The sequence below is a fragment of the Paramormyrops kingsleyae genome, chromosome 25, assembly GCF_048594095.1.
Source record: "Paramormyrops kingsleyae isolate MSU_618 chromosome 25, PKINGS_0.4, whole genome shotgun sequence".
Taxonomy (NCBI): Eukaryota; Metazoa; Chordata; class Actinopteri; order Osteoglossiformes; family Mormyridae; genus Paramormyrops; species Paramormyrops kingsleyae.
Genome location: NC_132821.1, coordinates 15,438,120 through 15,460,202, shown reverse-complemented (window position 1 = coordinate 15,460,202; position 22,083 = coordinate 15,438,120). Strand labels below are relative to the sequence as shown.

At 39.6% G+C, this 22,083-nt stretch overlaps 1 long non-coding RNA gene across 1 annotated transcript; it reads right to left on the bottom strand.

Annotated features, from left to right (window-relative positions):
* Window positions 1-19,660: 19,660 nt before the first annotated feature.
* On the bottom strand, window positions 19,661-20,959 carry LOC140582945 (uncharacterized). The gene is made up of 4 exons (XR_011985750.1): window positions 20,458-20,959; window positions 20,171-20,300; window positions 19,847-20,008; window positions 19,661-19,730 (listed from the first exon to the last, which is right to left on the bottom strand). It is a non-coding gene; the product is annotated as an uncharacterized lncRNA (long non-coding RNA).
* Window positions 20,960-22,083: the final 1,124 nt, after the last annotated feature.

Sequence of the window (22,083 nt, the reverse complement as noted above, 5' to 3'; positions counted from 1 at the left end):
GCAGTAATTATTCCTTAAAGAGTGGCCGCCATCAGCCAATCAAAATCAAGCAGGCATTTCACAGGCTTCTCAATGACCAATCTAAATCAAATTTGGGTGATACATTTGTGCTCTGACCCTCTGCCTAAACTGTAAAGGACACCTCACTCGGCCAGATGGGGGCGCAACAGTGACAACTTTTGCATTTCTGCCTATTTCTCGAGAACGGTGAAGCCTACAATCGACATTTCTTGCCAGGTCAATTCAGTACGACATGCCAAATCAAACAACATGTAGAACTTGCTTCTGCATCTTTGCGTTTTTGCATAATTCATATTGGTCTGAAAACAAGACATTTCGTTAACCTCCTAGGATTTTCACCAAACCTACACAAATCTGGTATCATTTAAATCAGGAGACAGTCATAATAAATAATTCATAAAAAAAATCATAAACTTTCCATGAGGTATAGTCACCAGCCACACACAAACCATACAGGTGCCATGCCCAATTCAATCAGACAGCTATATCTCAGGCCTGCCTCAGCCAATCATCACCAAACTTTAATATATCCTGTAGAATAGTAGTCCGGAAGGGCCCTCCAAATTTGGTGCCGATCGGTCAAACGGGGGCGCTACAACAACATAACATGTCTGTATAAACCTTGAAAATCAGTTCAACTTACATTTATCTCATTTCTGTTCTAGTGACATGTTACTGGTTAAAATATTTTGTACTGCCAGTTCTGTGAGTCATGCCAAATCAAGACATATGCAATGCCCAATGATAGTCATTTTCATTCCCTTGTGATGTTTAAAAACTTAATAAATAACATATTACTGTAACTTCTACAATGTTCAGCCCAAGTAGGTCATTCTGGTAGTACATCAATCAGGACATTGCCATTATGGATAATTCATAAAAATATCTTAACCTGTACGCTATGGCCACCAGCTACAACAAACCTGCACCATATCCATGCTCATTTCAATCAACCATCTAAAGCTCAGCTGTGCTTCAGCCAATCCTCATCAAATTTGACGGCCTAATGTAGTAAGGGACCTCAGACAGACCCTCCAATTTTGGTTCCAATCGGTCAAATGGGGGCGCTACAGCCACTGTCCATATATTTCTAAGACCCACCTTAGCAAATTCAGCTGAAATGTCCTTATTTCTCATAAAACCTTGAAAGAATTGTTACCTTTCCCTTCACCTGAGTCCATATTTCTTATTCACTTTCATTTTTCACCGATTTGCCTCATAGAACATTATCAGACTTAATTTACACATAAGAAGGCCTGAAAGTATTGAATACAATTTCTAAAATGGAGCGCTGACTCCACCTGCTGGCCACACTGTTTCCATGCCCATTTCATTAAAATAGCTATATCTCTGGCATGCTTCATCCAATCCTCACAAAATTTGACGCACATCTGTGTTACTAGACTTCAGAAAGACCTTCCAAGTTTGGTGGCAATCGGTCAAACGGGGGCACTACAGCCACTGTCCTAATATGTCTAAGACCAACCTTGGTTAATGCAGCTGAAATCTGCTTATCGTTTATTTAAAAATTAAAAAATTAATCACCTTTCCCTTCATCTAAGTCCATATTTTTAATCTGCTTATATTTTCCTGCCATTTGACTTTTACAAATCTTTCAAACTTCAATCTTTCTTCAGGCTGTGTACACTGCAGCAATTACAATTTTATAATAAATTGGCCAGCAGGTGGAGTCAGCGCTCCATTTCAATAATGCCTTCAATACTTTTAGCCTTTCTCCTGTCTAAATGTATAACCTAGAATATGATACAGCATGATATTACTGCTGTTACATGTCACAATACGCAACTCAGCACTTTGTTAAGAATATGCAACACAGCCTATGTTTACACAGGCAGTATAAAAAAGAAAACTCTGTAATATCTAGACTTACCAGACCAGGTATGAAGGTCCCTAAATCTACCAACTAGTCAGGCCATCTGACCCAAACCATGCATTCAGTCAGGCTAAGGCACTCCACCACAGGGTTCTACATTCTGTCCTACATTTGCTGACCTGTTAGACCGATACTAACTAATCTATATCCTGATTTCTACCTACTACTGAGACCATCTGACCAAAACAATGCATTCAGTCAGGTTCAGGCACTACACCACAGGGTTCTACATTCTGTCCTACATTTCCTGACCTGTTAGACCGACACTCAACAATCTACATCATGATTTCTACCTTCTACTCAAACCATCTGACCTAAACAAGTTCTGTTCTGTCTGACATCTGCTGACCTGTAGTTCTGTCTGACTTTTTAGTATCCTCCTCTACGGTTTGCCCTACATCTCCTGTCACATTAGAGCTACGCTAAATCTCCATCCTGTTATGGCAGTCTAATTGTTGCCCGGTCAATTAAGTACGACATGCCAAATCAAACAACATGTAGAACTTGCTTCTGCATCTTTGCGTTTTTGCATAATTCATATTGGTCTGAAAACAAGACATTTCGTTAACCTCCTAGGATTTTCACCAAACCTACACAAATCTGGTATCATTTAAATCAGGAGACAGTCATAATAAATAATTCATAAAAAAATCATAAACTTTCCATGAGGTATAGTCACCAGCCACACACAAACCATACAGGTGCCATGCCCAATTCAATCAGACAGCTATATCTCAGGCCTGCCTCAGCCAATCATCACCAAACTTTAATATATCCTGTAGAATAGTAGTCCGGAAGGGCCCTCCAAATTTGGTGCCGATCGGTCAAACGGGGGCGCTACAACAATATAACATGTCTGTATAAACCTTGAAAATCAGTTCAACTTACATTTATCTCATTTCTGTTCTAGTGACATATTACTGGTTAAAATATTTTGTACTGCCAGTTCTGTGAGTCATGCCAAATCAAGACATATGCAATGCCCAATGATAGTCATTTTCATTCCCTTGTGATGTTTAATAACTTAATAAATAACATATTACTGTAACTTCTACAATATCCAGCCCAAGTAGGTCATTCTGGTAGTACATCAATCAGGACATTGCCCTTATGGATAATTCATAAAAATATCTTGACCTGTATGCTATGGCCACCAGCTACAACAAACCTGCACCATATCCATGCTCATTTCAATCAACCATCTGAATCTCAGCCGTGCTTCAGCCAATCCTCATCAAATTTGACGGCCTAATGTAGTAAGGGACCTCAGACAGACCCTCCAATATTGGTGCCAATCGGTCAAACAGGGGCGCTACAGCCACTGTCCATATATGTCTAAGACCCACCTTAGCAAATTCAGCTGAAATGTCCTTATTTCTCATAAAACCTTGAAAGAATTGTTACCTTTCCCTTCACCTGAGTCCATATTTTTTATTCACTTTCATTTTTCACCAATTTGCCTCATAGAACATTATCAGACTTAATTTACACATAAGAAGGCCTGAAAGTATTGAATACAATTTCTAAAATGGAGCGCTGACTCCACCTGCTGGCCACACTGTTTCCATGCCTATTTCATTCAAATAGCTATATCTCTGGCATGCTTCATCCAATCCTCACAAAATTTGATGCACGGCTGTGTTACTAGACTGCCTCAGCCAAGCTGCAAAAGACCTTCCAAGTTTGGTGGCAATCAGTCAAACGGGGGCACTACAGCCACTGTCATAATATGTCTAAGACCAACCTTGGTTAATGCAGCTGAAATCTGCTTATTGTTTATTTAAAAATTAAAATATTAATCACCTTAACCTTCATCTAAGTCCATATTTTTAATCTGCTTATATTCTCCTGCCATTTGACTTTTACAAATCTTTCAAACTTTAATCTTTCTTCAGGCTGTGTACACTACAGCAATTACAATTTTATAATAAATTGGCCAGCAGGTGGAGTCAGCGCTCCATTTCAATAATGCCTTCAATACTTTTAGCCTTTCTCCTGTCTAAATATACATCCTAGAATAGCATACAGCATGATATTACTGCTGTTACATGTCACACTCCCGCAACTCAGCACTTTGTTAAGAATATGCAACACAGCCTATGTTTACACAGGCAGTATAAAAAAGCAACTATGTAATATCTACACTTACCAGACCAGGTATGAAGGTCCCTAAATCTACCAACTAGTCAGGCCATCTGACCCAAAACATGTATTAAGTCAGGCTAAGGCACTCCACCACAGGGTTCTACATTCTGTCCTGCATTTGCTGACCTGTTAGACCGATACTAACTAGTCTATATCCTGATTTCTACCTACTACTCAGACTATCTCACCAAAACATTACATTCAGTCAGGTTCAGGCACTACACCACAGGGTCCTACATTCTGTCCTACATTTCCTGACCTGTTAGACGGACACTCAACAATCTCCATCCTGATTTCTACCTTCTACTCAAACCATCTGTTGTCCTACCTGTCCTACTTGTCATACCCTTTGGACCCTTCAGTAACTGCCTGCAGTTTCTAGTTATTATTAAGGGTCCAAAGGACGAAGTCCTTATGGACCATTATTGTTTTTCTTAGGATTATTATTATTATTAAGGGTCCAAAGGACGAAGTCCTTATGGACCATTATTGTTTTTCTTAGGATTTTTCTCTTTTATTATTATTATTATTATTATTTTTCGCGCCCTAAAACTGAATGCACAGCCTAAACCGTAAGTGCTAGACCAACCAAAATTGGTAATATGATGTCAATTCCTACCCGCTACTCAGATTCTCTGACCCAGGCCTGTCAGCCAGATGGGGGCGCTCTAGCGCCCCCCAACGCGTTTCAATCCATAGCTCCTGTCCTATTAGTCCTATAATTGAAATTATTTTTTCTGCTGATACAGACAGCTTTGCTCTACCAACTTGCTATTTGGACTATGAAGCTCCGCCTACTTAGATTTTTTGCTAATTTGCATAATTTGTGAAACTGACTTCTGCCTTCAAGTCCTACAATATTGGACCAAATCAGACAAATGAGGTGTCAAACCGATCAGTCCACTTAGCTGATTAAAATAGATTCAAGAAAGTCTGACATTTGTCTATTTTATGGCCACTACCCATGCCCAAATCCCACCTAAATTTGGCCTATTTCAGTCTGAATGCTATAACTTCTCCATACCTTAGCCTACCTGAACCAAACTTACAATCCAACCTCCCTGCTCTATCATGGGGTCAACATACAATGCGGCCCACATTTCGTCAATAGGGGGCGCTACAACTAATAACTGCCAATATCTCCTGAATGCCTTAACCAATCTAATTGAAATTTGGCAGATATGTACTATGTACAAGCCTGAGGTCAGAGAAGTAAAATGGCAGTCATTAGTTGTAAAATCCTGGCCACCATTAGCCAATCAAAATCAAGCAGCCATTTGACCAGCTAAACAATGAGCAATCCAAACCAAATTTTGGTTATACATTTGTATTGTGACCCTGAGCCCACCCTGTAAAGGACATGTCAATCTGCCATATGGGGGCGCTACAGCACATTTCTGCCTATTTCTCCTGAACTGTTAATTATAAAATTGACAATTGTTGCTTAAGCTATCCACTAGCTCATGACAAATTTAATCGTATAAAGAACTTCATCATATCTCTTGCCATTTTTGCCTATTTTGTAAAAGTCTTAAAACAGTACTTTTTTCTTATCCTCCTAGGATTTTCACCAAACCTACACAAATCTGGTATCATTTAAATCAGGAGACAGTCCCTATATAAAATTATTAAAAAAATCATAAACTTTCCATGAGGTATGGCCACCAGCCACACCCAAACCATAGTGGTGCCACACCCATTTCAATCAGACAGCTATATCTCAGGCCTGCCTCAACCAATCATCATCAAACTTAAATATATAATGTAGGATATTACTGGAGAAGGGCCCTCCAAATTTGGTGCCGATCAGTCAAACGGGGGTGCTACAGCAATATAACATCACTGTATAAACTGCAAAATCAGCTCAACTTACATTTATCTCATTTTTGATCCAGTGACATATTACTGGTTAAAATCTTTTGCCCTGCAAGTTCTGTGAGTCATGTCAAATCAAGAAATATGCAATGTCCCATGATAGTCATTTGCATTCCCTTGTCATATTTAAAAACTTAATAAATAACATATTACTGTAACTACTGCAATGTCCATCCTAAGTAGGTCAATCTGGTAGTATAAAAATCAGGACACTGCCCATATGTATAATTTATAAAGATAACTTCACTTGCCTGTACAGTATAGCCACCAGCCACACTGAACCTACAGCATTTCCATGATCATTTCAATCAAACAGCTAAATCAGAGGAATACTTCATCTGATCATCACCAAATTTGACCCACTAATGTACCACTGCACCTCAGACAGACCGTCCAAATTTGGTGCTGATCGGTCAAATGGGGGCGTGACAGCCACTGTCCATATATGTGTAAGACCCACCTTAGCAGATTCAGCTGAAATGTCCTTATTCCTCATGAAACCTTCAAATAATTGTTACCTTTCCCTTCAGCTGAGTCCATATTTTTAATTTCCTTTCATTTTTCACCAATTTGCCTTATACAACATTATCAGACTTCATTTACAAATGAGAAGGTCAGAAAGCATTTAATATCATTTCTAAAATGGAGCGCTGACTCCACCTGCTGGCCACACCATTTCCATTCCCATTTCATTCAAACAGCTAAATCTCAGGCATGCTTCATCCGATCCTTACAAAATTTGATTCACTACCTTGGGTAATTCAGCTGAAATATCCTTCATAATACTTTCAAGGAATTAACTTTCCCTTCACCTCAGTCCATATTTTTAAGCTCCTTTCATTTTTCTGCTATTTGACTCATAGAAAATTATCAGATTTTATTTATAAGCCAGGCAGTATATATTGCAGATTTTTCGCTTTTTTGTATTAAATTGGCCAGTAGGTGGAGATGGTGCTCTATTTATATTGCAGTTTTTTAGATTTTTTTTTATAGATTAGCCAGCAGGTGTAGTTCGTCCTGTATTTCATTAATGGCATTAAATTCTTTCAGGGCTTCTTATGTCTAGAATACTTTACAAATGCAATAAGCCAGTTGTTTTTTTTAATATACAAGACAGCATGTGTTCACTGAGGTACTATAAAGTAAGCTTAACTTGTATGATCTAGACTTAAAATATTAGGTATGCAGGTGCCTATTTCTACCGTCTACTTAGACCATCTGACACAAAAAACAAATTCTTTTGGGCTGAGGCACTTCAGCAAATGGTTATATATTGTATCTTATATTGTTGTACTAAGGCTGCTTCTGCTAATGGCAGTAGTCAAACTGCCACACCAGGGACTGCATGCTACCAATTATCAAATGTAGCGCTAACTCCACCTGCTGGCCTCACTATTTCCATACCGAATTCATCAAGTCTGCTAAACCTCATTGATACTTCATCGAATTCGCACAAAATTTGACTCACTTCTGTAGCACTGGACTATGAATAGACCATCTAACTTTGGTGACATTCGGTTAAATGGGGGCGCTTCTGCCACTGTCAAAATGTATTAATAGTTAATGCAGCTGAAATTTATTTTTCATCAAACCTTCAAAGATTATTGACATTTTCATTTCATTTCACTTTTAGAAATGTATCAAAGTTCAGAGATACTTCAGGCTGTGTACAGTGCAACAATTGCAATTTCTTCCAACAGCTAGTCACCACATGTCCCTTCTGTTTCTGATCTACCCTCTTCCGTTTATCGTACCTTAATCAACATATCAAAGTCAATGTTCAAAATATCAGGTATTATCTTATCATAGAAGCATTTTCTACTTTTTCTGACTATTTAAAAACATTGGCCATCAGTTACAGTCTGTACTTCATTTCCAATTTAGCCAATGTCATAACATGTCTAAGACCAACCTTCGATAATGCAGCTGAAATTAGCTTATTTCTCATGAAATATTAAAAATTAATCATCTTTCCCCTCATCTCAGTCCATATTATTAAATTGCTTTCATTTTCCAGCCATTTCACTTTTAGAAATCTATCAAACTTCAGTGATGTACACTGCAGCAATTTCAATTTTTTCCAACAACTAGTCACCACATGTCCGTTCTTTCTCATCTACCATTTTCCTACTTTCTGTCTATTTAAATGCATTGGCCATCCGTTACAGTCTGTACTTCATTTCCAATTTAGCCACCGTCATAATATGTCTAAGACCAACCTTGGTTAATGCAGCTGACATCTCCTTATTGTTTATTTAAACATTTAAATATTAATCACCTTTCCCTTCATCTAAGTCCATATTTTTAATCTCATATATTACTGCCATTTAACTTTTAGAAATCTATCAAACTTCAATGTTACTTCAGCCTATGTACACTGCAGCAATTGCAATATTTCTCCAACAACTAGTCACCACATATCCCTTCTATTTCTCATCTACCCTTTTCCCTTTATTGTACCTTGATAAACATTTCTACAGTAATGTTCAAATGTTAGTTATCATCTCATAGTAGCATTTCCTATTTTCTGATTATTTAAATGCATTGCTCATCAATTACAGTCTGTACTTCATTTACAATAATTAGTGAACTTCTAATCTTATGCCATTCACTTCATTCCTCTTCATTGCTTCTGTCCATTTGCTTTGGACCCGATTGTCACTGCTTGCAGTTATCTTTATTATTATTATTATTTTTCTGCCCTAAAACTGAATGTACAGCCTAAACTGTAAGAGCTAGACCAACCAAACTTGGTCAGATGATGTCAATTCCTACCCACTACTCAGGTTGTCCTACCCAGTCCTGCCAGCCAGATGGGGGCGCCTTAGCGCCCCCCAACACGTTTCGGTCGATATCTCCTGTCCTGTTAGACCTACAATCGAAATTCTTTGTTCTACATATACAGACAGCAAAGCCCTACCAACTTGCCATTTGGACTATGAAGCTCCGCCTACTTAGATTTTTTGCTAATTTGCATAATTTGCCAATCCTACTTTTTCCTTAAAGTCCTGGCTTGTCCTACCAAATCAGACAAATGAGGTGTCAGACGAATCAGAATTCTCTGCTGATCAAGAATTATCCACAAAATTCAGACATTTTTATATCCTACGGCCATTAGCCACGCCCAAACAATGTCCAAATTTGGCCCGTTTTGGTCTGACGGCTATAACTTGGCCGTGCCTTGGCCTACCTTGACCAAATTTGAAATGCTACCTCCCTACACCATTCTGGGGACACGGTCCGAGGCGGGCCGCATTTCGTCAATAGGGGGCGCTACAACTAAAAACTGGCAATATCTCCTGACTGCCTTTGCCAATCTAACTGAAATTTGGTAGATATGTACTAGGAAGCAGCCTGTGGTCAGTCACCTACAATGGCAGTAATTATTCCTTAAAGAGTGGCCGCCATCAGCCAATCAAAATCAAGCAGGCATTTCACAGGCTTCTCAATGACCAATCTAAATCAAATTTGGGTGATACATTTGTGCTCTGACCCTCTGCCTAAACTGTAAAGGACACCTCACTCGGCCAGATGGGGGCGCAACAGTGACAACTTTTGCATTTCTGCCTATTTCTCGAGAACGGTGAAGCCTACAATCGACATTTCTTGCCAGGTCAATTCAGTACGACATGCCAAATCAAACAACATGTAGAACTTGCTTCTGCATCTTTGCGTTTTTGCATAATTCATATTGGTCTGAAAACAAGACATTTCGTTAACCTCCTAGGATTTTCACCAAACCTACACAAATCTGGTATCATTTAAATCAGGAGACAGTCATAATAAATAATTCATAAAAAAAATCATAAACTTTCCATGAGGTATAGTCACCAGCCACACACAAACCATACAGGTGCCATGCCCAATTCAATCAGACAGCTATATCTCAGGCCTGCCTCAGCCAATCATCACCAAACTTTAATATATCCTGTAGAATAGTAGTCCGGAAGGGCCCTCCAAATTTGGTGCCGATCGGTCAAACGGGGGCGCTACAACAACATAACATGTCTGTATAAACCTTGAAAATCAGTTCAACTTACATTTATCTCATTTCTGTTCTAGTGACATGTTACTGGTTAAAATATTTTGTACTGCCAGTTCTGTGAGTCATGCCAAATCAAGACATATGCAATGCCCAATGATAGTCATTTTCATTCCCTTGTGATGTTTAAAAACTTAATAAATAACATATTACTGTAACTTCTACAATGTTCAGCCCAAGTAGGTCATTCTGGTAGTACATCAATCAGGACATTGCCATTATGGATAATTCATAAAAATATCTTAACCTGTACGCTATGGCCACCAGCTACAACAAACCTGCACCATATCCATGCTCATTTCAATCAACCATCTAAAGCTCAGCTGTGCTTCAGCCAATCCTCATCAAATTTGACGGCCTAATGTAGTAAGGGACCTCAGACAGACCCTCCAATTTTGGTTCCAATCGGTCAAATGGGGGCGCTACAGCCACTGTCCATATATTTCTAAGACCCACCTTAGCAAATTCAGCTGAAATGTCCTTATTTCTCATAAAACCTTGAAAGAATTGTTACCTTTCCCTTCACCTGAGTCCATATTTCTTATTCACTTTCATTTTTCACCGATTTGCCTCATAGAACATTATCAGACTTAATTTACACATAAGAAGGCCTGAAAGTATTGAATACAATTTCTAAAATGGAGCGCTGACTCCACCTGCTGGCCACACTGTTTCCATGCCCATTTCATTAAAATAGCTATATCTCTGGCATGCTTCATCCAATCCTCACAAAATTTGACGCACATCTGTGTTACTAGACTTCAGAAAGACCTTCCAAGTTTGGTGGCAATCGGTCAAACGGGGGCACTACAGCCACTGTCCTAATATGTCTAAGACCAACCTTGGTTAATGCAGCTGAAATCTGCTTATCGTTTATTTAAAAATTAAAAAATTAATCACCTTTCCCTTCATCTAAGTCCATATTTTTAATCTGCTTATATTTTCCTGCCATTTGACTTTTACAAATCTTTCAAACTTCAATCTTTCTTCAGGCTGTGTACACTGCAGCAATTACAATTTTATAATAAATTGGCCAGCAGGTGGAGTCAGCGCTCCATTTCAATAATGCCTTCAATACTTTTAGCCTTTCTCCTGTCTAAATGTATAACCTAGAATATGATACAGCATGATATTACTGCTGTTACATGTCACAATACGCAACTCAGCACTTTGTTAAGAATATGCAACACAGCCTATGTTTACACAGGCAGTATAAAAAAGAAAACTGTAATATCTAGACTTACCAGACCAGGTATGAAGGTCCCTAAATCTACCAACTAGTCAGGCCATCTGACCCAAACCATGCATTCAGTCAGGCTAAGGCACTCCACCACAGGGTTCTACATTCTGTCCTACATTTGCTGACCTGTTAGACCGATACTAACTAATCTATATCCTGATTTCTACCTACTACTGAGACCATCTGACCAAAACAATGCATTCAGTCAGGTTCAGGCACTACACCACAGGGTTCTACATTCTGTCCTACATTTCCTGACCTGTTAGACCGACACTCAACAATCTACATCATGATTTCTACCTTCTACTCAAACCATCTGACCTAAACAAGTTCTGTTCTGTCTGACATCTGCTGACCTGTAGTTCTGTCTGACTTTTTAGTATCCTCCTCTACGGTTTGCCCTACATCTCCTGTCACATTAGAGCTACGCTAAATCTCCATCCTGTTATGGCAGTCTAATTGTTGCCCGGTCAATTAAGTACGACATGCCAAATCAAACAACATGTAGAACTTGCTTCTGCATCTTTGCGTTTTTGCATAATTCATATTGGTCTGAAAACAAGACATTTCGTTAACCTCCTAGGATTTTCACCAAACCTACACAAATCTGGTATCATTTAAATCAGGAGACAGTCATAATAAATAATTCATAAAAAAATCATAAACTTTCCATGAGGTATAGTCACCAGCCACACACAAACCATACAGGTGCCATGCCCAATTCAATCAGACAGCTATATCTCAGGCCTGCCTCAGCCAATCATCACCAAACTTTAATATATCCTGTAGAATAGTAGTCCGGAAGGGCCCTCCAAATTTGGTGCCGATCGGTCAAACGGGGGCGCTACAACAATATAACATGTCTGTATAAACCTTGAAAATCAGTTCAACTTACATTTATCTCATTTCTGTTCTAGTGACATATTACTGGTTAAAATATTTTGTACTGCCAGTTCTGTGAGTCATGCCAAATCAAGACATATGCAATGCCCAATGATAGTCATTTTCATTCCCTTGTGATGTTTAATAACTTAATAAATAACATATTACTGTAACTTCTACAATATCCAGCCCAAGTAGGTCATTCTGGTAGTACATCAATCAGGACATTGCCCTTATGGATAATTCATAAAAATATCTTGACCTGTATGCTATGGCCACCAGCTACAACAAACCTGCACCATATCCATGCTCATTTCAATCAACCATCTGAATCTCAGCCGTGCTTCAGCCAATCCTCATCAAATTTGACGGCCTAATGTAGTAAGGGACCTCAGACAGACCCTCCAATATTGGTGCCAATCGGTCAAACAGGGGCGCTACAGCCACTGTCCATATATGTCTAAGACCCACCTTAGCAAATTCAGCTGAAATGTCCTTATTTCTCATAAAACCTTGAAAGAATTGTTACCTTTCCCTTCACCTGAGTCCATATTTTTTATTCACTTTCATTTTTCACCAATTTGCCTCATAGAACATTATCAGACTTAATTTACACATAAGAAGGCCTGAAAGTATTGAATACAATTTCTAAAATGGAGCGCTGACTCCACCTGCTGGCCACACTGTTTCCATGCCTATTTCATTCAAATAGCTATATCTCTGGCATGCTTCATCCAATCCTCACAAAATTTGATGCACGGCTGTGTTACTAGACTGCCTCAGCCAAGCTGCAAAAGACCTTCCAAGTTTGGTGGCAATCAGTCAAACGGGGGCACTACAGCCACTGTCATAATATGTCTAAGACCAACCTTGGTTAATGCAGCTGAAATCTGCTTATTGTTTATTTAAAAATTAAAATATTAATCACCTTAACCTTCATCTAAGTCCATATTTTTAATCTGCTTATATTCTCCTGCCATTTGACTTTTACAAATCTTTCAAACTTTAATCTTTCTTCAGGCTGTGTACACTACAGCAATTACAATTTTATAATAAATTGGCCAGCAGGTGGAGTCAGCGCTCCATTTCAATAATGCCTTCAATACTTTTAGCCTTTCTCCTGTCTAAATATACATCCTAGAATAGCATACAGCATGATATTACTGCTGTTACATGTCACACTCCCGCAACTCAGCACTTTGTTAAGAATATGCAACACAGCCTATGTTTACACAGGCAGTATAAAAAAGCAACTATGTAATATCTACACTTACCAGACCAGGTATGAAGGTCCCTAAATCTACCAACTAGTCAGGCCATCTGACCCAAAACATGTATTAAGTCAGGCTAAGGCACTCCACCACAGGGTTCTACATTCTGTCCTGCATTTGCTGACCTGTTAGACCGATACTAACTAGTCTATATCCTGATTTCTACCTACTACTCAGACTATCTCACCAAAACATTACATTCAGTCAGGTTCAGGCACTACACCACAGGGTCCTACATTCTGTCCTACATTTCCTGACCTGTTAGACGGACACTCAACAATCTCCATCCTGATTTCTACCTTCTACTCAAACCATCTGTTGTCCTACCTGTCCTACCTGTCCTACTTGTCATACCCTTTGGACCCTTCAGTAACTGCCTGCAGTTTCTAGTTATTATTATTATTTTTCTGCCCTAAAACTGAATGTACAGCCTAAACTGTAAGAGCTAGACCAACCAAACTTGGTCAGATGATGTCAATTCCTACCCACTACTCAGGTTGTCCTACCCAGTCCTGCCAGCCAGATGGGGGCGCCTTAGCGCCCCCCAACACGTTTCGGTCGATATCTCCTGTCCTGTTAGACCTACAATCGAAATTCTTTGTTCTACATATACAGACAGCAAAGCCCTACCAACTTGCCATTTGGACTATGAAGCTCCGCCTACTTAGATTTTTTGCTAATTTGCATAATTTGCCAATCCTACTTTTTCCTTAAAGTCCTGGCTTGTCCTACCAAATCAGACAAATGAGGTGTCAGACGAATCAGAATTCTCTGCTGATCAAGAATTATCCACAAAATTCAGACATTTTTATATCCTACGGCCATTAGCCACGCCCAAACAATGTCCAAATTTGGCCCGTTTTGGTCTGACGGCTATAACTTGGCCGTGCCTTGGCCTACCTTGACCAAATTTGAAATGCTACCTCCCTACACCATTCTGGGGACACGGTCCGAGGCGGGCCGCATTTCGTCAATAGGGGGCGCTACAACTAAAAACTGGCAATATCTCCTGACTGCCTTTGCCAATCTAACTGAAATTTGGTAGATATGTACTAGGAAGCAGCCTGTGGTCAGTCACCTACAATGGCAGTAATTATTCCTTAAAGAGTGGCCGCCATCAGCCAATCAAAATCAAGCAGGCATTTCACAGGCTTCTCAATGACCAATCTAAATCAAATTTGGGTGATACATTTGTGCTCTGACCCTCTGCCTAAACTGTAAAGGACACCTCACTCGGCCAGATGGGGGCGCAACAGTGACAACTTTTGCATTTCTGCCTATTTCTCGAGAACGGTGAAGCCTACAATCGACATTTCTTGCCAGGTCAATTCAGTACGACATGCCAAATCAAACAACATGTAGAACTTGCTTCTGCATCTTTGCGTTTTTGCATAATTCATATTGGTCTGAAAACAAGACATTTCGTTAACCTCCTAGGATTTTCACCAAACCTACACAAATCTGGTATCATTTAAATCAGGAGACAGTCATAATAAATAATTCATAAAAAAATCATAAACTTTCCATGAGGTATAGTCACCAGCCACACACAAACCATACAGGTGCCATGCCCAATTCAATCAGACAGCTATATCTCAGGCCTGCCTCAGCCAATCATCACCAAACTTTAATATATCCTGTAGAATAGTAGTCCGGAAGGGCCCTCCAAATTTGGTGCCGATCGGTCAAACGGGGGCGCTACAACAACATAACATGTCTGTATAAACCTTGAAAATCAGTTCAACTTACATTTATCTCATTTCTGTTCTAGTGACATGTTACTGGTTAAAATATTTTGTACTGCCAGTTCTGTGAGTCATGCCAAATCAAGACATATGCAATGCCCAATGATAGTCATTTTCATTCCCTTGTGATGTTTAAAAACTTAATAAATAACATATTACTGTAACTTCTACAATGTTCAGCCCAAGTAGGTCATTCTGGTAGTACATCAATCAGGACATTGCCATTATGGATAATTCATAAAAATATCTTAACCTGTACGCTATGGCCACCAGCTACAACAAACCTGCACCATATCCATGCTCATTTCAATCAACCATCTAAAGCTCAGCTGTGCTTCAGCCAATCCTCATCAAATTTGACGGCCTAATGTAGTAAGGGACCTCAGACAGACCCTCCAATTTTGGTGCCAATCGGTCAAACGGGGGCGCTACAGCCACTGTCCATATATTTCTAAGACCCACCTTAGCAAATTCAGCTGAAATGTCCTTATTTCTCATAAAACCTTGAAAGAATTGTTACCTTTCCCTTCACCTGAGTCCATATTTTTTAATCACTTTCATTTTTCACCGATTTGCCTCATAGAACATTATCAGACTTAATTTACACATAAGAAGGCCTGAAAGTATTGAATACAATTTCTAAAATGGAGCGCTGACTCCACCTGCTGGCCACTCTGTTTCCATGCCCATTTCATTCAAATAGCTATATCTCTGGCATGCTTCATCCAATCCTCACAAAATTTGGCGCACATCTGTGTTACTAGACTTCAGAAAGACCTTCCAAGTTTGGTGGCAATCGGTCAAACGGGGGCACTACAGCCACTGTCATAATATGTCTAAGACCAACCTTGGTTAATGCAGCTGAAATCTGCTTATTGTTTATTTAAAAATTAAAATATTAATCACCTTTCCCTTCATCTAAGTCCATATTTTTAATCTGCTTATATTTTCCTGCCATTTGACTTTTACAAATCTTTCAAACTTCAATCTTTCTTCAGGCTGTGTACACTACAGCAATTACAATTTTATAATAAATTGGCCAGCAGGTGGAGTCAGCGCTCCATTTCAATAATGCCTTCAATACTTTTAGCCTTTCTCCTGTCTAAATATACAACCTAGAATAGCATACAGCATGATATTACTGCTGTTACATGTCACACTACGCAACTCAGCACTTGGTTAAGAATATGCAACACAGCCTATGTTTACACAGGCAGTATAAAAAAGCAACCCTGTAATATCTAGATTTACCAGACCAGGTTTGAAGGTGCCTAAATCTACCAACTAGTCAGGCCATCTGACCAAAACCATGCATTAAGTCAGGCTAAGGCACTCCACCACAGGGTTCTACATTCTGTCCTACATTTGCTGACCTGTTAGACCGATACTAACTAATCTATATCCTGATTTCTACCTACTACTCAGACCATCTGACCAAAACAATGCATTCAGTCAGGTTCAGGCACTACACCACAGGGTTCTACATTCTGTCCTACATTTCCTGACCTGTTAGACCGACACTCAACAATCTACATCATGATTTCTTCCTTCTACTCAAACCATCTGACCCAATCAACCATCTAAATCTCAGCCGTGCTTCAGCCAATCCTCATCAAATTTGACGGCCTAATGTAGTAAGGGACCTCAGACAGACCCTCCAATTTTGGTGCCAATCGGTCAAACGGGGGCGCTACAGCCACTGTCCATATATGTCTAAGACCCACCTTAGCAAATTCAGCTGAAATGTCCTTATTTCTCATAAAACCTTGAAAGAATTGTTACCTTTCCCTTCACCTGAGTCCATATTTTTTATTCACTTTCATTTTTCACCCATTTGCCTCATAGAACATTATCAGACTTAATTTACACATAAGAAGGCCTGAAAGTATTGAATACAATTTCTAAAATGGAGCGCTGACTCCACCTGCTGGCCACACCATTTCCCTGCCCATTTCAATCAAACAGCTATATCTCTGGCATGCTTCATCCAATCCTTACAAAATTTGACTCGCTTCTGTATCACTGGACTACAGACAGACCTTCCAAGTTTGGTGGCAATCTGTCAAACGGGGGTGCTACAGCCGCTGTCCTAATATGTCTAAGACCTACCTTGGCTAATTCATCTGAAATATCCTTCATAATACCTTCAAAGACTTGTTGACTTTCCCTTCACCTCAGTCCATATTTTAAGCTCCTTTCATTTTTCTGCTATTTGACTCAGAAAATTATCAGATTTTATTTATAAACCAGGCAGTGTATATTGCAGATTTTTCGCTTTTTTGTATTCAATTGGCCAGTAGGTGGAGATGGTGCTCTACTTATATTGTACTTTTTTGGATTTTTTTTATAGATTGGCCAGTAGTTCGTCCTGTATTTCATTAATGCATGCATACAGCAGGTTCATATTATACATTATGGCCAGTCACTATAGAATGTCATTATAGTGTAGTGTGTTTTTTCTTAAATGTTGCTCAGGGCATTGTAATACTGTCGAACCCACTTATCTCGACCTCGGCTAACTCGCCAACCCTATTAAGTCGATGTTTTTGAAGTGCAATCACCAAAATTCCCTCTTTGCATTAGCATTTCTCATCGGTTATGTCGATTCTTTTATGTCGCTGAACCCTAATATCTCGAGCCCGAAAGAGGGCCAAAATCGCCACTTAACATCGGTTATCTCGATCCCTGTGACTAATCGCCGGCTTTTTAAAATGTATCTCACGTGCTAAACAGCGCGTACTCAAATCCCATTCGCATGGTAATTTGCTGAACAACGCAGCGGTTAAACGCGATCTAGGTAAATCCCCATCAAAACCAAAGCCAAGCATATCCGCATGCGGCAATGACAACGAAGATGAAGAAGATGCGGACGAAGATTTGGAACAAATTCCCTCTGCCAGTGAGGTGATAAAAATGCTACAAAAAATCGACGGTATGGTTCTTTTGCAGGGGATGAAACTGTTTTAGACAGCATAAGTAATATCGAAGCATTTATTTTCAAGTAGACTGTCAAAGGCAAAAAGCAACAAAGCATTTTAGACTTTGTAAAGAAACCATATTAATTGCGTGTACGATACTTTTCAGAGCTGTCAGAGCGAAATTACTTGTGAATTTGATTTTGACACTGGTTTGCTTTTTGTGACAACGAACTACACCCCACAGGTTTTTATGTGATTTTGTGAGCGATCTTTGTGTTTGCAATGTTGGATGATATAATTAAAGGCTTCTATCGAGAATCGACGGTGGTTTATATTATATACTGGTAAATGTCTGCTTTTGGTTGGTGCACATATGCCTTTTGTTGTTAGCCAACATGTATGTACATTTATATAACATGCCGATCGCGTCAGCAAACAAATCGCGGCAACGCTGTTGTGTAAAAAAACACCAAAAACCAGTGCATGTACATTCTCATTTATTAACGCACATAAATAAATTTCAAGCATATGTCAACATGGTATATTGCCCCCATATTGGTTTTCTGTTATCTCGATCATCGGTTATCTCGACGCTTTTTGGCAACCACCTAGGCCGGCAACATAACCGGGTTCAACTGCACTTTTTGTATGCGTATTTTCTTCACTGCCTGTTTCACCTATACGCTAATTAAAATTTATTCTGACATTTACATGTGTATTTAACATGCTTAAGAATGATGACTGTATTAATGATTATAATATTTATTATTATTCATTAGAGACATAATATAAAACACATTATACACATTGTAAAATTGCAATTGACTACATTTGTCTTAACCAAACATTTAGGTTTGTGTCATTGTTTGAGGAGGCTGAAAAAGTACATTGAGGCCACAATAGTTGAGCCAGCACAATTGACATAATATTTCGCATATGATGTGTATGCCATTCTTACATACACAGTGTACAAAGACCACAAAGTGTGATAGTAGCACTCATACTGTATATATATACTACACAACTCCCTACATGGCAATATTCTTTTGAATATACAATTTGGTGTAAGTCAACACAGGCATCACAAACAAAGCTGGATCGTTATTTTGACATCAATTTAACCATGGCATCATGACTGTAAATTACATGACATATTATGTACTACAGAACTGTCACAACACATCATTAATGTTTTGTTATTGCAGAGTAAAAGTGAAAATAACTCAATAAATACTACAAGAAAAATTGTGAGACATTATAGCAATAAACATCCACAAGCAGCAGCACATTTCACTCAAAGTACCTTTGCTGTCAGACTATAGTGTGTGGAGATGATTTCTGGTGCATTTCACTTCAGGCATCTGTGTGTAGTTCATACTGTCTGTGTCCAGTCTCTGAGTCCTTTAGAGAACGCTTTGGTTGTCGACAACATGGGCGCAGGGAAACTTGATGTGGTGAGTACGGTGTCACTGATATGAAGATAAGGCACTGGAAAAGAGAGTAAAACCAGAAAGCTGCATGTCAGCCAATCAGACACTTGCAGTTGTAAAGTGAAACTACTTCACAGACAAAATAATCCATCAAAGAGGCAAACTCACCAGGCCAGCCCATCTCATTGTTCCAACGTACCAGGCAGTGTGATGTGTTAACGAAAGTTGATGTGGTGGGCATGGGGTCAGTGTCATCAACAGCAGGCGCTGGAAAAGATTAAAAGATTAAAAGCATGAACTGGCATGTAAGTTAGACAAACACTGACAGAGTAAAACTAGAACTACACCAAAGAGGAAGAAATGTCTGAAAAAGGCAAACTCACAAGGTCAGCGCCTGCTCCTCTGGCTATGCAGCATTCAGTGTGATGTGTCACACTCCCAATGTACAGCTGTATGACGGAGGATGCAGTATAGCAGAGCTTCAACAGACAGATGTGTGTTGGCTTGATCATCAGGGAAGCACATGACAGTTGTGCCTTAGTAACCTGAGGTTATACATAGGAGAAGGCAGGTTAAAACATGGAATATAACAATGTAGTAGGGATTTCTGACAATACTTAGTTACCCAATTTATAAGCTCATACACTGCAAACTGGTATGTCTTAACTAGCATGCTCATGTTAAGTGAGAAACTGTCACTCACGTACCTTTGCTTTGCCCACCCAGTCATGGCACATCCACTGTGTCTAGATGAATGTCTCACACACACTGCCCAGCTTTCCCACTTAGATTTTAGGTCATCCACATGTATGACTGTTTAGTGTTACTTCATTTTAGCTGTTTCAAGAAACACACAAAACATACACATTACTCCAAAAATTACATCATATACATAATGCCATAATACAGTCAGTGTACATATGTCCATTTCCTTTTACAGTGTGAAAGTACACTCTACGACACTATACAGAGACATGTCAGTATATGGTCTTACCTTTGCCCATAGATGTCTGTGCCTCTTCACCCTCTCACCATTCTTTTCAATCAAAGCCTTGCTTTGTGAAATTCTGTGTCTTTTCAGCACGTTTTGTGGTACAAGACATTAGTTTGGTAGTGTCTACATCTGATGGTACTTCTTCATCTCCTTACATTTAATTCATTGTAATTATATATTCTACGTTACATAAGCAACTATACATTTACATTTTCCAAGTGTGTGGTGCTTTGTAAAGAGGTTCAGTGCACTGTACTGGCCCACAACACAAAATTTCTATATAGGCAACAATGCATTTAATAAATACTGAATTATATCACAGGACATCTAAAATTGTTTATTTTTTTGTGGAAAATTCATGACATTAACAAGTTTGGCATACTGCTGTTGTGAGGTACTTGACAGAGCACATTACCTCCCTTTTCAAAGACCACATTGCTTGCTCTGTCCTAAACTTCCCCTAGCCCCCACACCAACCCCCAGTGCCATGTGCCCCATCCTAGCCCCCTTATGCCTAGCCCTAGTGACCCTCCCGTAACCTTAGTCCTATGCCTAGTGGTAACCCAAGCAGCCCACCTCAGACTTATCCCCAGCAACAGGCCGCCATGTCCAGCTTTAGTACCCCCTGCCTCAGCCCCAGTGCCAGCTTCCTGAAGCCCAGCCGCAGCCCCCAAAAGCATGGTGCCAGCCCCAGGCCCAGCAGCAGCCCCCTCAAGGTCGACCCCAACCCCCAAAGCCCAACATCAGCCTCAGGCTAAATGCCAAGCCCTGGAACACCAGCTCCACTGCCAACCTCTGAGGCCTAGTTGCAGCCTTCTGAAGGCCAGCCCTAGTCCTAGCCCCCCACAGCCTACCGGCAACCCCAGTGGTAGCAGCTGACGGCCAGCCCCAGGCCTAACCCCCAAAGCTTGGCACCAGGCCAAGCCTCCCTGCCAATCCCCCCTAGTACAGCCATAGCCCCAGTCGCAGTGCCAGCCTCCCGAGGCTGACGCACCCCAGAAAACTATCACTGCAGCAAAAAATTTATGTTTCTTACTCATAATGTCTTTTATACAGTTTCTTACAGATAATGTGGCACTACACATTCATGATGGCTGAAATACATCTACATTGCTGAAATAAAAATTCTATTAGTCAAAATATTTTTCGCATACACATGATCAATCAAAGTGCCTTTCCCAGTGGTTGCTTCTTTGACAAGTTGAGCATACCCATGTTCTTCCATAAAATTAGCAATTGTACTTACTGTCAAATGATTTACTGCATGACAAATTTTTTCATATTTTTTTATACAGTTTCTTATACATGATGTAGCACTATACATTCATGATGGCTGAAATACGTCGGCATTACTGAAACAGAGATGCTGTTAGTCACAATGTCTTTCACATACACATGATCAATCAAAGTGCCTTTCCCAGTGGTTGCTTCTTTCACAAGTTGAGCATACCCATGTTCTTCCATAAAATTAGCAATTGTACTTACTGCCAAATGATTTACTGCATGACAAATTTTTTTTTTGTTTTTTTATACAGTTTCTTACAGATAATGTAGCACTACACATTCATGATGGCTGAAATACGTCGGCATTACTGAAACAGAGATGCTGTTAGTCACAATGTCTTT